At 35.3% G+C, this 16,230-nt stretch overlaps 1 protein-coding gene across 5 annotated transcripts in view; it reads left to right on the plus strand.

Annotated features, from left to right (window-relative positions):
* The window catches only part of LOC129914753 (furin-like protease 1), a 354,485-nt gene that overhangs the window by 103,570 nt on the left and 234,685 nt on the right, over window positions 1-16,230 (plus strand). The window contains exon 1 of one of the 5 annotated variants that reach the window (XM_055994118.1): window positions 12,868-12,910. The exons of the other annotated variants lie outside the window; for them this stretch is intronic. The gene's annotated coding sequence lies outside the window, so the exon portion shown is untranslated. Of the gene's footprint in view, window positions 1-12,867; window positions 12,911-16,230 lie in introns of those variants that run through there. 5 annotated transcript variants of the gene reach the window in all.

The following is a 16,230-nucleotide window of genomic DNA, read 5'->3' on the forward strand; positions in this document are numbered from 1 at the left end:
AAAAAAAAAAAAAAAATATCATATATTTTTTCTTCTTCTTCTATGAACAACCTATAAAAAATTTTATATCATCTGAAAGCTTATTATTTCACCTCAAAATATTTATATCGACCATGTCTGTGCGACATCTAAAAACAGAGCTAGAATTTTTTAAACCCAATCAGTTTTTATCAAAAAAAGCAAAAATATCAATATTTTTTACCTTCTCATGCCATTAAATCAATTTTTTTCTCTGACAACCTATATTAAATTTTATATCTTAAGAAAGCTTATTATTTCACCTTTAATATGACGCTTTAATCATAGTTTTTCGATGCCTACAAAAAAACTTAGAAATTTTTAAAACCAACCATGTCGAAATTTCAAACTGAGAATACGGTACTTCTCACACTGGTGGCTGGTCGTGGGCAACAGATCTCCACAGGTGTTTTGAGGTATTGCTGAAGTTTTTTAATATAACATTGTGTAGCTTGTAGTAAATGTACCGTTATGTGTGATATATCACATGAAAGGTAATATTATCAGGATGCTCTATAAAGTTAAATTAATCTGCTCTAGATCAAAAGAAAGAACGTGTTTAAAAAAAGGACTTTATTTTAACGTTATCTTGCACAAACATAGTCTTGTCTATTATACTTATATCTACAGTTTAAATTTCATTCATTTATCTGTTGAAGAAAAAAAGGGTTAAAAACGGTCAAAAAACTTGTAACAAAAAAAAAAATTGTTTTTCCCGTTATTCGGTCAAAAATCATTTTAAAATACCATGCATGCATGCGCACGGTTATAAATTACATGTTCTTTAAGTTTGAGATTTTTTAAACGCTACGAAAAAAATAAAAAAAAATAAAAACTTATCCATATAGGTGTTTCTCAAAAAATCATTTTTCGAAACGCAGTGATTTAAAAAAAATTCTGACGTTTTTCAAATTGTCAAAAAAAATTTCCCCTACCTACATATAATCACTGCTTTGTCAAGGGTCTACCCCATGTTTTAGTTAAAAAAAAAAAATCATTTATAACTTAGTTTTGAAATTTTTTCAATACCAATGTCAGCCTTACAGTAAATTCATCTATCGATTAAAAAAAAAATTCAACTTTCTGCAGTGTGGCGTTTAGAAAATAGCCTTTTTTTTTCCATTTTGTTAACAAATAAGATGTATCAGTATGCACTGATATTACAATTCCATAAAATAAAATAAAAGTACAAAGCAATCACTTGAATTTTGTGTCTATCTTTGGCACGAAATTTACCACAAAACCATGTTTTCTTGTTTTTTGTTTAATATTTCTTTGACAATCTATAAATAATAATATCTCTCATCAAAAAGTTTATTCAGAAGATATAAAGATAGTCAGACAGAAAGACATACGAACAAGGACACAGTTCTCTATAAATTCCAGTGAATAATCTGCTTTCCAATTTTGTTTTTTTTTTTTTAAGCCAAGTTATTCGAAAAGAACGAAGAAATAACTGGAAGCAAAAGTTCGAACAACAACAACAATTTATCAGAAATTCATTTGTTTTGGTCTGTCACCCGCACAAAATACTAGGATAAGAACAAATACCTACTATAGCTATGAAATCCCATGAAACCATTCTATCCACACCTTCATCACAGATATCAAATGATGTTGTGCAGAGGGGGGTTTAAAAAAAAAAAGTGGTACATAGGGATGATGACAAATTCAAGTACTCACGCACAATATCTTTTTTACTGGTTTTTGAGTCTATGGGATAGGGTATATTATGGTCGTACATTTCTCTGTACCTATACACAACATTTAAAGGAGAGAGGGTTATAAAAGGAGACGACTTCGAATATACAAAAAACATCAAGTATACGTTCCTACTTTATGTGTCCCTATAGAATGTTGGCAATAAAACCATTGAATAGATGAGTCCCGCAGACACTCTGGGGACAATAGACACAAACACACACACATACATAGTGTATGCCGTTTTAATAGATATACACCTGTGCATCATTGAAGGTGCTTTTTATTGAGGCTTAATAATATAGCAATGGGAATTGGCATGAGGGTATTGTGAATAGAATAATTGTGCTTTTGATACAGTCTGATGATGGTGAGACTATTAAGTGATACATAAAGTACTTCAAATAAATATATGTATCTCTGTGAAATTGCTTCGTTAAGGAATGTTTAGTGTTTGTTTCAGCTTAATTAAAGAAATGGCAAGACTTAACACATATGACCAGCATAATGAAGGTAGAATTGATGTTGAGAGAGATTTACTTCTATCTGGGTTGACCATATGAAACACGTTAAAAGCCAAATAAAATTAGATGGATTACTGTTCATATCATTTAATGTTCTTAAAAGACCTCAAGAAGGTTGTAATGTGGTTAATGCAGGATTCTTGTAAAGACTTTTCGAAGAAAAACAGAAATGCCACTTTATGTAGGATTTAGCATCAAGTTTACTAAAGCCGTCAATGCTGAAAAACTGCGACGGTTTTAATAATATCGCAAATTAAAGTGTTTCCGGAATGACACACTTTATCCTTGATCTTAAAACTAATATCACAGCCATATATTTTGGGATTTATGGGCATTCGAGGCAAAGTTCGCAAAAAGAGTCACCCTGTGACGGATTTTCATGTACCGTGACTACAAATCCTAAGTTTTCTCAATTTTTTTCTTTTGCTACGGACCTTAAATAGCCTTGCTAGCAAGTGCGTTCAAAAATTTTAACTCAGCTTCATCAGTTTTAAAAGTCAAAAATTTTACATGACCCTATTTTAGGGTTGCCAGATATATTTTGACGAAACTAGTAATCGAGATGTAAAATCCCGGACTTTCCCGGACAAATAAGGACACAAAAAAGAGTACAAAACTAGGACAAAAGGAATGCATAGTTTTATAAAAACAAAAAAAAAAGCGGAACAATCTTTTCAAAATTTAACTAAAAATCACATTTTTAACCCTTGTTACCGTAGCATTTTTTTTCTTATTTTTTTTTCAAAAAAAAAAAAAAAAATAAAAGTAAAAATTTAAGCTAATATTACAAAACTTGGAATGTAGTTACAGTAAAAAAAATTTAAAATTCCATTAAAATCCAATTGCTCAAAATGTTAAACGATTTAGAGCCAATTTTTCAATCTTTTAATAAAAGGTCAGTTAACTGTTCGACGAATAAAGTTATCAGGCTCATAAACAATCAGATAAAAACATTGAATTTTTCAATCAAGAATAATTTATTCTACAGAATAACAAAAAAAAAAAAAAATAGTCAAATTCAAAAATATTTAAAATTAAACGTCATATTTATTCATGATTGTTTCTGTTTTCTTGTGTTCCACTGTATTTTTTTCAAAATTCTTTCAAAACAGCTTTGACAACTGACACAATATTTTTATTGAGTTTATTCCTTAGAATAATTTGTATTCGTCTCTGAAAGACGCAGATAGTTTTATTCTAAGGAATAAGCTATATCTGCTTGTTGAAAAATTGATTTTTTCTTGAAAAATTGGCGCTTAGTTAAATGCTAATAGAATTTTTAGTAAGTTACTATTTAAGTTAAGAAATGGTCTTTTTGACTTAGCAACTTACTTAAGCGGCCCTATATTTTTCTTAATCGTGTAAAATTTTGCACCTTGAGTCTTACGATAAGGTACCTACTGTAATAAATAATAAAATTTAAATAAATTATTAAAATAAATTTTTGTTGGTCAGAGAATTCACTAACCAGTACCTCATACGCACATTTTTGATTATATTGGAACAGAACAAGAATTGAGCAGATAATAGACCAAAATAAAAACGCCTCGCTTTTAATGAACTCGATTCGTTTTTTGAATAAGGAATGAATTAAGAGTAGCATGGTTAGGTTAGGTTAGGTTAAATGGGCTGACAGTTGATCTTGTTACCGTCACACTTAGATCAATGTAGATCCCTTGTGATACCCTGAAGTATTGTAACTTCATGAAAAAGTGATAACCTATGAATGCTATGGTTGTTCGAGCCATTTGGAGGACTTTACAAAGTTCAGTAGGCTATTGCCTGAAAGTTCCGAAAGTTCTTCTAATTCATTAAAGAAGTAGTTTCCTAAGAATTTTTTCCTAGTGCGACAGAGTGCTGGGCAGTGACAGAGGAAGTGAACAGTGTTTTCCTGTTCGTCCTCATTACCGCAGCCTCTGCATAGATCATCCGTACTAAGCCCCATTTTCTTTTTGTGGTATCCTAGTAGGTTATGTCCCGTTAAGATGCCTATTAGGGATCTTAAGGAAGGTTTACTAAGTAGTAAGATCTTGTTTGATTTTTTCTCGTCGAAGTTCGGCCATAGTTTCCTGGTGTGACCGCAGGATTCTAGGAGGTTCCATCTTTCATTTGTTTTTTGTGAAATATTGTTGACAATATTTCGTTTTATTTCACATTGTGGGATTCTGATGTTATGGTCTATGAGAGAGGGATCAAGAACTGAGCCCTCCCTTGCAAGCTCATCCGCTTTTTCGTTGCCGAACACATCACTGTGGCCGGGAACCCAGCAGAGTCTTACATTATGCTGCATACCAAGAACCCTAAGCTCTTCGCGACAGCAAGAAACAAGCTTTGACTTGATTAAGGTGGCAGAAATCGCTTTTATTGCCGTTTGGCTATCAATGAAAAAGGTGATGTCAGCAGGTGATATCGCCATCATGGATATTTGTTTAGCAGCATTTTTCACTGCCAATATCTCGGCTTGGAAGACACTGCTGTGATCGGGGAGCCTGAAAGAACTGGCAAGGTTAAGGTTTTCTGAGTAAAAACCTGCACCAACCCCAGTATTCATTTTCGAACCATCAGTAAAGATGGCGATAGTCGACTCATTTGAGAAAGGTACACTGTTTTCCCAATCTTGTCTGTTTGGGAAACTGACATTAAAAGACTTGTTGAAGTCTAAGTAAGGGGTCATGTAATCTGTACTTACGTTGTTGCCAACGTAGTTAGAAAGGATCGTAGTGTGGCCGTTTTGACTAGTATTCCAAATGTTGGTTTGACTGAGTCGTAGGGCGCTGTTTGCTGCTAATTCTTGTACAAATAGATCTAAGGGAGTGAGATTAAGGATTGCTTCCAGCCCTGCGGTTGGAGTGGACCTCATCACCCCCGTAGTGCTAATGCATGTTCTCTGTACTTTGGTTAGGGTCTTCAAGTTCGTGGATTTCTCCAGAGCTTGCCACCAGACTAAGCTGCCATAAGTCAGAATGGGTCTGACAATGGCGGTATACATCCACATGATTATTTTAGGATTTGGTCCCCAGTTTCTGCCAAGAATTCGATTGCATGAGTAAAGTGCAAACGTGGCTTTCTTATATCTTTCTTGAATGTTTGGACCCCAGTTAAGTTTCTTATCCAAGATCACTCCGAGATATTTCGCTTTATCCGAAATCTTAAGTGGGGTGCCATCAATTTTTGGCACTGCAAAAGGAGGAATTTTCCTTCTGTTTGTGAAAAGTACCATTTCTGTTTTAAGGGGGTTTACTTTAAGACCGCATCTCCTGGTCCAGTTACTGACCTTAGATAATGCGCTTTCTAATTGTTCGCTTACAGTGGTTAGGTATTTACCTGTCGCTAGAAGAGCTAGATCGTCTGCGTAGGCTATAACCTTGACACCGCTGTTATTCAGTTTGATGAGAATCTCATTCATCACCAAAATCCAAAGAAGAGGTGATAAAATACCGCCTTGCGGAGTTCCTCTAGATGCGTACATTTTTATATGTGACCCACCTAATTCACTATTTATTTGTCTGTTTTTCAACATGCACACGATCCATTTTATGACCGTGTCTTCTATTTTAAGATCAGTGAGTGCTTTTTCAATTGCACTATTATGAACATTATTGAATGCTCCTTCTATGTCTAGAAATGCTGCGAGGGTATATTCTTTAACCACAAGTGACTTTTCTATTGTTCTGACTGCACAATGTAAGGCTGTTTCTACACTTCTACCTTTTGTGTATGCATGCTGAAAGGGTGATATAGTCTCCGGTCTTAAATAACTGCGGATATGTATATCGATTAATCTTTCAAGAGTTTTGAGTGTAAAAGAAGTTAGACTGATAGGTCTGAAATCTTTTGGTTCTGTGTAACTGGATTTACCAGCTTTAGGTATAAAGACAACTTTGACTTCACGCCATGTTTTAGGGACATATCCCAGTTGTAGGCTATTTTGGAATATTGAGATCAGGTATGGAATAATGAATTCACTACTTTTTTGCAGCATCAAGGGGAAGACGCCGTCCAGGCCTGGAGATTTATAAGGAGAGAAGGAGTTGATGGCCCAGATCAACTTTTCTTTCGTAATAATTTCTCTAGGAATTTCACAAAATGAGTGCAAAGAGTTTGTGGAAACATTTTCCAATTCAGAGTTACTACCTGGGAAGTGAGCTTGCACCAGGAGTTTTAAGCTGTCTTGACAAGATTCAGTCCATTGGTTATCAGGCCCTTTTAGGGAGCCTATAGGAGTGATTGTTTTGGAGAGGATCTTCCTTAGTCTTGCCGAATGATTTGTACATTCGATAGTACTACAAAAGTTTCTCCAAGAACATCGTTTGGCTCGTTGAGTTTCTGTCTTAAATTTTCTTTGACTGGTTTTGTAGGATTCCCAATCACTTTCAGCTCTAGTGCGTTTAGCACGATTGAAAAGTTTTCTAGTTTCTTTTCTTATGTTACTGAGCTCAACTGTCCACCAGGGTGGTTTGTTGTTTTTCTTCGTCGCGGTAATAAGAGGACAACTTTTGTCCAATGCATCGCGTAGAATTCCTGTGAATTTATCTAAGCCATTTGGGTCTAGATTATTATCAGTCCTCAGGGGACTGAGGTTCTTAACTATTTCCCTATTGAATACCTGCCAATCGGTACGCCTATTATTCCTAAAGGGCTTATTGTGCCTATCAGCATCAGGGATATAAAATTCTATTAGCCTATGGTCGGAAAAAGAGATTTCATCTAAAACCTTCCATTTTTCTAATAGGCAAGTGTCTGAGTTATTCGTCAAAGTAATATCAAGAACCTCTTCACGTGTTTTTGTAACAAAGGTGGGGTGTTGCCTCTGTTAGCTACCACAAGGTTATTTTCGATAATATATTCGAAGAGGGACTCGCCCCTAGTATTTATGTCAGTGCTTCCCCATTGCACATGATGTGAATTAGAATCACAACCTAAAATGATATCAAATTTGTTCTTACTTGCAAAAGATATCAACGTTTTAGTGATATCTGCCGGTGGTCCTTCTATGCTATCATACGGCATGTAGGTGGAAGAGAAGATGAGCGTTGGAAGCCCATCGCGTTCCAGTTTTACCGTAGTCTGGTCAATGTTGCTGTAAGTAGTTAGAAGAAAAAGATTAAACTGTTTCTTAGCTACTATGCATGTTCTAGGGTTACTATTTTGACTGTCAAGATTTGACTTGTACAGCAGTAGTTCTTTAGATTGTAGACCCTTGATATTCCCTCTTACAACCCAGGGTTCCTGTATCAGGGCTACGTCGTATTGTCTACTCTCCATTAGGTAGACAAGGTTAGCAGTTGCGGCTTTACTATGATGAAGATTGATTTGTAAGATTTTCAATTCCATTTATATAATAAAGTTTAAGTTCAACGCATTACTAACCTGTTTTCTCTCGTTGCGAATCAATCTAAGTTTGCACCTAGTGATCCCAACGCGTACCTTAAAGTCAGCCTTCCTCAGGAGTGGTAAAGATTTGTGACTCAATCTCACCACCACTTCGGTGCCATCATTCGTTCTTTCACACTTGACCCATTCCCATTCTCTGCTCAAGAGATCACTATTCAGGGATAGGATGTATCTCTCAAGCCGTTCGCTGGGAAGGGTCGGGCCTTTGACCAACAGCCTTCCAAGAGGTCTGTTGAGATCTTTTATCTCCTTTACGTCGATGAGACGTAGTTCGGCGCCTTGCCATGGAGCTGATGTTTTCTGCAAGAACTCCCGAAGCCATTCGAGAGTCACGTCATTCTCACAGCACATCACCTTGAAACCATGGACAGTCTTAAGGTTACCGAAGAGTGGAACCGTCCAGCTCTTGACGATAGCCTCATTGACTTGCTCCAGGATTCTTAGTTCAAGGAGATGCCATTCGTCTTCAGTCAGTTTACGTGTAGGCTTACCATAGTCAGCTATGGCGACGTGGTGACCTTTTACGTTATCCTGAGAGGTTCTATACTTCTTCTTCGTCTTGTTAGGCGAAGAGCTGGTAGGTGAATTAGCATCGTTCCTAGCTCTTTTGGAGGTGCTAGGTGTGCTTTCAATTCCCTGTTCTGCCACTGCACGTAAACGCTGTTGTGATTTGTCCAGTGCTACTCGCTCTTTTGCCGTGAGGGACTCGGGAGTCCTCTTAGCAAAGCGACGGACAATCTTCTCAGCGTTTCGATTCTGACGGCGGCGAATCTCGCTTTCATCGATCGGTCTAGCCCTGGTCTTTTTGCGTATGACCGTAGCTAGGCTCTGGAACGTCGAATTGATCGATTGGTTTGCGGGGTCGGGTTCGGTGGTAGTGTTTCGGTTATCCTGTGGGCTACGGCCCACCAAGTTAGCTTCGCACCCCACTTTGCCCTTTCCCTCGACAGTATTGTCTAACTCACCGACCAGACCAGTCGTACCACCAGGCGGTAGGACTGATTCGGCAGATGAAAGGCTAGGCACAACGACGTGTGTCCGCGTGATCAAGTCCGTTTTTTTCTTTTGGCCTTTGGTCATACGGTTTACGGTTACGGAATCGATGGTGGTGTTTTGGGTAACCTGTGGGCTACGGCCCACCAAGTTATCCTTGCACCCCATTTTATCCATCCCCTCGACATTTGTGCCTTTTCCATCTACTTTATCACTCGCACCACCAGATGATACGACCTTTTTGGTAGATGAGGTGTCAGACGCAACGACGTGTGTCCTCACGATCAGGTCGGTAGTGTCCTTTCCAGACGATTGCTCGTTTGCTATCAAGGCAGTAGCACCCGACGTAGATGGGAAGTCCCCTTTCCCTTGTTTTGAAACATGGGGGGCAGGTGGTCCCATCACGGTCTTACTACTCGGAATTTCTGAAGAGGGGGGGTTTGGGATAAGTTTAGCTTTTCCCAAGCCCTCCCTGTCCATAAAGGCACGAGCATTGTGCAGCCTCATTCTGTCATCCTCGGACATCTGGTCCCAGTCCAGCTTTCCTAACCTCCGGATTGTTCTCTTACAGGTAGAGATTCTACTCCGCCTTGACGAGTTAGAGAAGTTGGAGCTCGCAACGGATGATATCATGCTGGCGCTATCATCGACGTCTATCGCGCTGGCTCCGTCCTCCATAGGTCTAGGTTTGAGAACGGATCGAGAAGTAAATTCTCCTCCTCCTCAGTTAGCTGAAGTTTCTTAGTATTTTCCATGATACTATCAGTTAAGAATTCGTTTCTCTGCTTATATGTTTTTGTTCTGAAAGAAAATAAAGAAAAAGAAAAGAAAAGAAAACAAAAAAGGAAAAAAGAAAAAGATAAAAGAAAAGATATAAGCAGGTGAGATAAAAAGTAAAAGTTAATATGAAAAAATGTTGTCACTGGCGACTCCTCCTCTCGGTATTGAGACCGCGAAGCAAAGCCTAAGCCGGCAGCCGTGACTTCTACCGACCGTTTAGCGTATATCCCCGCTATGGTTGTATTCATTTAGTTAATTCTTCCATATATTCATAGGGGTGGGCCTCTCTTAGTTTGCTCAAACCCTAGCTGGTAGCTGGGAAAACTAGCCTGCTTGAGGTTCGAGCGTAAGCCCCCTCACCAACAGCAAAGTGGAGACCCGACGAGGGGAAAAAGAGTAGCATACAAAAAGTAAGATTTTTAAAGGCTTCAAAAGAGTACAATCCCGGACAATTGATAGAAACTATCCCGGACGTCCCCCACACAGCCAAAAAAGAGTACATGTCCGGGGAAAACCCGGACGCATGGCAACCCTACCCTAACTTAATGAACCGTAGTGTAAAAAAAAATGCACTACGATATTTCGTCAAAAGTTACCTTTAAAGTTGTTGTGTTCAATTCTCTTTTCAAAATGGTATAACATTGTTGAGAATATTCCATAAACAACGGAAATCAATGTTTTACTTTAGAAATCCGACGTTTTATATTATGTAATTTTTCTATATTATTTAATTTTTGTACCCTTTCAGAATTGTATTTGTATTTTTAGAAGTGGTAAAGTGCTGATTTTTTAAAAGATGAAGCAAGCTTTAAAAATATGTACTCTAAAGGTAATAGTTTGTAGAATACGTTTTGGCATAGGTTTATGAATGAAAATAGTAAAAAAAACCTATGCTTTCGGTCTTTTTTTTTTACCGGAAATCGCGATTTTTTAAAATTATTTTTCTGATACCTAACAGTCACCACCCACCCTATCGACCGTTTTCGTTTCGACGTTAACTTTTGGGACAACTTTTATACAAAAAATACATGTATGAGGTGCTTTTGATGAAAAAATACGGTGTAGGACAGTGAAAAATGAACTCCGTGAATCCAAAACTGTAACCTCAAAATTTTTGAACCACACTTGTCTAATTCGTTTGTCCATGTTTGTGGACAAACGATGATTGTTTTTTTTTTTTTATATTCATTTCTCAAGGTAAACAATAGTTTATCTTATTGTCGTTTGAATTTTTGAAAAAAAAAATATTTTTGAGTATATTAGGGACTTTGAAATTTTCAGGAGGTACACTGTGGTGTATGCGTATTTTTTTTGGGGGAATTTTGAATGTCTCCTAAACGGAGAGTTGAAAAACGATTAAAATTTGGTATGTATTGAGCGTTTTAGAGGGTTTTCATTTTTCAGACTTCCTATGAAAAAAATGTATTTGCTGTAAAATTTTTTTAAAGGGTGGACAAACGAGAATTTTTTGTAGACGGTAGACAAACGAATAAGACAAGATTGGCTCAAAAATTTTGAGGTCGCAGTTCTGGCTTCACGCAGCTTGACAAATACAATCCGCCACAATATTCAGATGTTTGCGCGGGGTCGCCTGAAATTTTCACATACATCGAATAACTCTGCAGCAAGCTTTTAGACTTCAAAGATCTCACGTTTTATTTATTTTTTTTTTTTAAAGAATGGAAACAAATGATTACTCCCTTCTTCCATTTAATACTTAAACTTTGAAGGTAGCAATTATTATTATCGTTCTAATTTCTATTCTTAAAAATTCTCATATAATTTAGTTTTCTCGTTAATAAAATGTTAAAAGAAGTTGCCTTACCTACCTACAAAGCTAACATTTTAAGAACCACATTACCGCTTTAATCTATGAGCGTGCATTTCCATTATGCGACTTTTGCACAGAGCAATAGAAAACCCCAGTTAACCCAAATAGCATTTAAAATAAAAATACATACATACATTATACAAGATGTAGAGTATATATGTATACAAAGATATAAAGATAATGCAACCCCAAGAGGTAAAAGCTAACAAAAAAAAAATGTATATAAAATAAGAGGAAAAGAGGAATTCTACTCAAAAAACCAAACAACCGCCCAGCCATTCATTCACTAAATCAAACAGACAAATGAGATAGGTGCACAAAAGTGCACTTAAATGTCGCAAATTCTTTTGATATCCCGCTGCACTCTCTAATGGATTCTGAAACATTCTCTCCTAGGATGCCAGAGATATCCACCATCCGCGCCCACTGCACTTTCTGGTACAACACCAAACAGAAACAGAGAACCAGCAGCGCAGCGAGGCAACACTATCTGTTGAGAGATATGTATATTTTAAAGCGTGTACTACCAGAGTGAGAGTGGGTGGTATTGTACAGTTGTTGTGTAGAACAATGGCTGGAACGTGCAGAAGAAATCTGTGATATTCGTTTCGCGGGAAGAATAGACAAGAGGAGCTAAAAAGCAGACAAAAAGAAATAGAATAGAGTAGAGAAAAAAAAATGAATGAAAATAGAAGCTGGGAATTCTTCTACAATAACAGTCCAGCAGCATTCCATTCATGGTGATGGTGTTCCCAATTCCATTTCTTAGCTGGCAACTGGCAGCATCAACAGCAGCAGCAGCATCATCAGCTACTAAGATGATGAACATAATAATGATGCTGATGATGCTGATTCCATAAATGCTGCTGTTGCTTTTTTTTTTTCCTAATGATGGTGTTGTTGATGATACGTAATGACATTCTTAGCTTATTTTGTTTTAGTCACTTTATATCTATATAAAAAAGCTAGATGATGCTTATTGTTTGGTCACAAAATATATGAGAAGATACGTTGCGAGGCAGAAACCAGATGGTTTTTACAAAAATGTAGGAACAAACTTATGGGAACAATTCTACACGACTAAATCTCTGCCTGAATAGGAAGTTTATGTTGCTTTTTTATCTCTTTCATTGAGAGATGGTCACAAAGAATTTGAAAATAACAGTTGGAGATTTTAATGTTCAATAGCGGTACGTGCTTGTTTGGGTTATCTATTGAATAGAAACATATAACATGACAATTATTGTTTTTTACCCACCAGGAAAATGAGTAAAGATTGAGTAACAAGATACCAAACGCAGTAATGCGTTTGTGTATCCTACACATAAACAAATTTGCATACAAAAATATTAATTTAAGTAACTTCTTTGCCCTCTTTCTTAAGTAGATACGCCAATTTTTCAAAATTTCTAAGTATTCTTTTTTTCCTACCGCCCAACAGAAATTAAAAAAAAAATCAGTTCTGTTTTCCATTTTTGCTCCTCCTTAGGAAGACTTACAAACATTAATATTATTGTACCTTTTCTTTAATTTAAAAAGATGACTAATGCATATTGAAAAATTGTTTTCATAACTAACATAACATTATTTTTTTTTTTTTTCAGGTGAGCTTGTCACAAAATTTAATTGAAAATGGAAAATACTGGGTATAATACTCGTAGATAGCTTGGTAAGATTCTTTATCATTTGAAATAATTCTGTCCTCAGTTATAGTAATAAGGTTTTATAAACCTTCTTTTCCGTAAACACAATGTATTATTCCAAGGGGCGACCGTTAAGTTACAAAGTTTATAAGGTTAGGGGTTAAAATTGGTGTCAATTGTAAGATACCTAAGTATACAGGGTGTCCCACAGTCACCGCTCTAAACGAAAACCATGGATTACTGAGGTCATTTTAAGTCGAAAAACTTATGAGGTAATTTTCTTTTCTCTTAACTGGCCTTATCTTTGCCAAACTACGTCTGAATTGAAAGATTTTTTTACAACCAATTTAGAATTTATTACAGTTTTAGTTTGTTCCAAAACTTTTTTTTTCTGCACCAGGTAAAATCTCTAAAAAATGTGTTTTTTTTTTGCTCTAGCCAAAAATGGGTACGAATTAAAAATTTATTATGGGCTCTATCAAGCACGAAAAATCAAGAAGAACTTTTTAAATAATTGTTGTTACTAGGTCTTAAACAGAAATAAACTAAAGCCTGAACTACATCCAAACACAAAGTCAAAAAAGTACGAAAAAGTAAACAAAGCTCAAAATATAAAAATCACATGTATATTTACCTGACATCTATTGTAAAAAATTAACTAAAAAAACTCTTTTGTTTTTGAAGTTTTGAAATTTCAAATAAAAAAAATTGAAAAAATAAACAAATTACAGTCAACTCCATCTAAGTCGAATTGTCACAGGACACGAAAATTGGTTCGAGTTAGAGGGAAATTCGACTAAATGGAATCTATTTAATCTTTTTGCTGCAGGCGGTTTCATTAAAAACGGTTAAAAAATTTGAGTTAGAGGAAAAACTTCACCTAAAGGAAGTACTACTTATAGGGAATCGACTGTATTTGAAATTTCAATTGTTTGTCAAAAGAGCTTTTTTTTTCGCAAAATGTAAGGAACTATGTGATCGAAGAGCTACCTTACGGAAAGGATATACAATTTAGTTTGAGTGTATTTGTTTTTAAAACTTTGTGAAAATTGAAAGCTTCGTCTTGTCCAAGCTTTTTGAATCGAATACTTTTTTAAAATGAAAGAGAGATATACAAACAAGCTACTAGGGGGAAGAAGAAAAAACATCGTGTTTACTTTTTTTGTACTTTTTTTGACTTTTTGATGTAGTTCAGGCTTTAAACTACAAAAATAAATTTTTAATTGGTACCCATTTTTGACTAAAGCAAAAAAACACATTTTTTTAGAGATTTAACCTATCGTGGGTAAGAAGAAAATAATTCCATTTAAAAGTTAATATCTGAGCAAAAAAGATATTAACATTTACAAAGAATAGCATTTCTTCTAACAATCAAGACATTAATGAAGTTTCTATCATAAGTATTAACGGAGTTATTAACATTAACATGAGTAAAGGCATACCAAAGTAAGCGTTTTCTTAAATCATCGCTAAAGGGTATCAACTTTGCAGATAGAGAGTTACTGTAGAACAATTTTTTTCTTAGAATATACCCAAGAATCATCCCTCAAAATCTTCTTATCTCATTTTGGGACACTTTGTATAATTATAATTTATAAAACTCATGCAGAAATTCCAACTATAATTCTATACGAATTATTAAATATTTTTTTTTTGCGCTGTTTAGAACTATTTGATGGCCATCCACCGTGGAATTTCGTCAAAAAACAATTTGAAGACCACCTTAATACGCATAATAGAGTCACATCGTTAAACTGTTGCCTTTGTACCAGAAATCTGGAGTTCGAATCCCAAGACAACCGAATCCTTTTTTTACAAATAATTTTTTAATATTCTTATAACGTTATCACCTCAAATTTACTGATACAATATTCTTTATATACATAATATTCTTTGCACATTTTTTATTAAAAAAATAAATAGTATTAAAATGTATAAACTAACAAAATTGTCACAAGAAACTTGACGCATGATACTAAAGTTTCTTAAAGTGTAAACATTTTAATCATGAACCGATAAATGATAGCTATACCCTATAGCGAATATTTAAGCAAGAAATTTTTATTATAAATCAAAGTTGAATTTCTAACATTTCAGACCTTGAAATTTCATATATAAACCTTTGTGTTTTTGACTCATATATTTTGAGTTCTATTGGGGGATTCAGGTTTAAGTTGCTCTCATTTGACTTCCAAGAGGTGATTTAGAATTTTCTAAAGAATAAAAACGTTTATTTCAATTTTTCATACCTATGCTATAAGTTTTTTTTCTCTTATGACACTGTGTAACATAAAAACAAGAAGAATTTTCTATATACTTTTGTGCAAATTGTGTCGATGCTAATCTTACTAAGCTAATGATTTTAGATTTCTCTTTCGTGCTATTTATTGAAAAAAAGTTTTCATGACCCTAAATACCAAGTGAAAGGGTGAAGTGTCAAAACCCCCACACACAGTGACAAACAATGTGCCATTTAGATAAAACCACAATGAAAAAACTTAACAAATCACCTTGTTGAGCCAATAAGACAAACAAAAAAAACAAAAAAAAAAAATTCACCACGAATGTCTGCACAATTCATTACTCATGGAACTCTAACATTTTCAAGCAAAAGGTAACCAACTTTCCAGAAGGACAAACAAGCCTTGCAACTTCCAAATGTCAGATATAATCTTGAGTAATTCCAACAAAGCATCTCCGTTGCCATGAGTAAACAATCATTACCGCAGTCACGACTTAACATTAGACGACTCGACGCGACGGCGACAACGACGACGGCTACACCGGAGACTTCGTCGTCAACGATAGTGGCTTCTATTTCCCATAGAGAACCAACCAACTATGGCCTGAGATCATTAGAATGGAGATTTATAAATGTCTTTGGCGGACAAAGCCCACAAAGTAACCAAAGGAATCCAACGTAACCAATCCCCAAGTTATTGTTACTCTTATAACTGTATACACCCTATATATAGGGTTGCCAACCGTACTCTAAAAAAGAGTATTGTACTCTATTTCACGTGTTTGTACTCTATAATCTATAACTCTGATAGAGAACGTCAAAATAATCTTTTTTTACTTAAGGCTAAGTGTACCACCACATAAACATCTTAACGTTTACAAATTGGTGGATAACTTTCATATTTCTAAAGATAATTGAATGAAAAAGATAACGAGGCTTAAAATATTCGACCTTATAATAACTAAATATGAACAATTGTGATTTAGAGAGTACAAAGCACTATAATTTTGGTCGTTGTTTTAGTATGACCTACTTGTTTTGTTTGTTTCTTAGTCAGACTTAAAATTTATTTTTTTTTAATTTTGTTTTGGAATGAAATTGAAT

Source organism: Episyrphus balteatus, chromosome 3 (assembly GCF_945859705.1).
Source record: "Episyrphus balteatus chromosome 3, idEpiBalt1.1, whole genome shotgun sequence".
NCBI lineage: Eukaryota > Metazoa > Arthropoda > Insecta > Diptera > Syrphidae > Episyrphus > Episyrphus balteatus.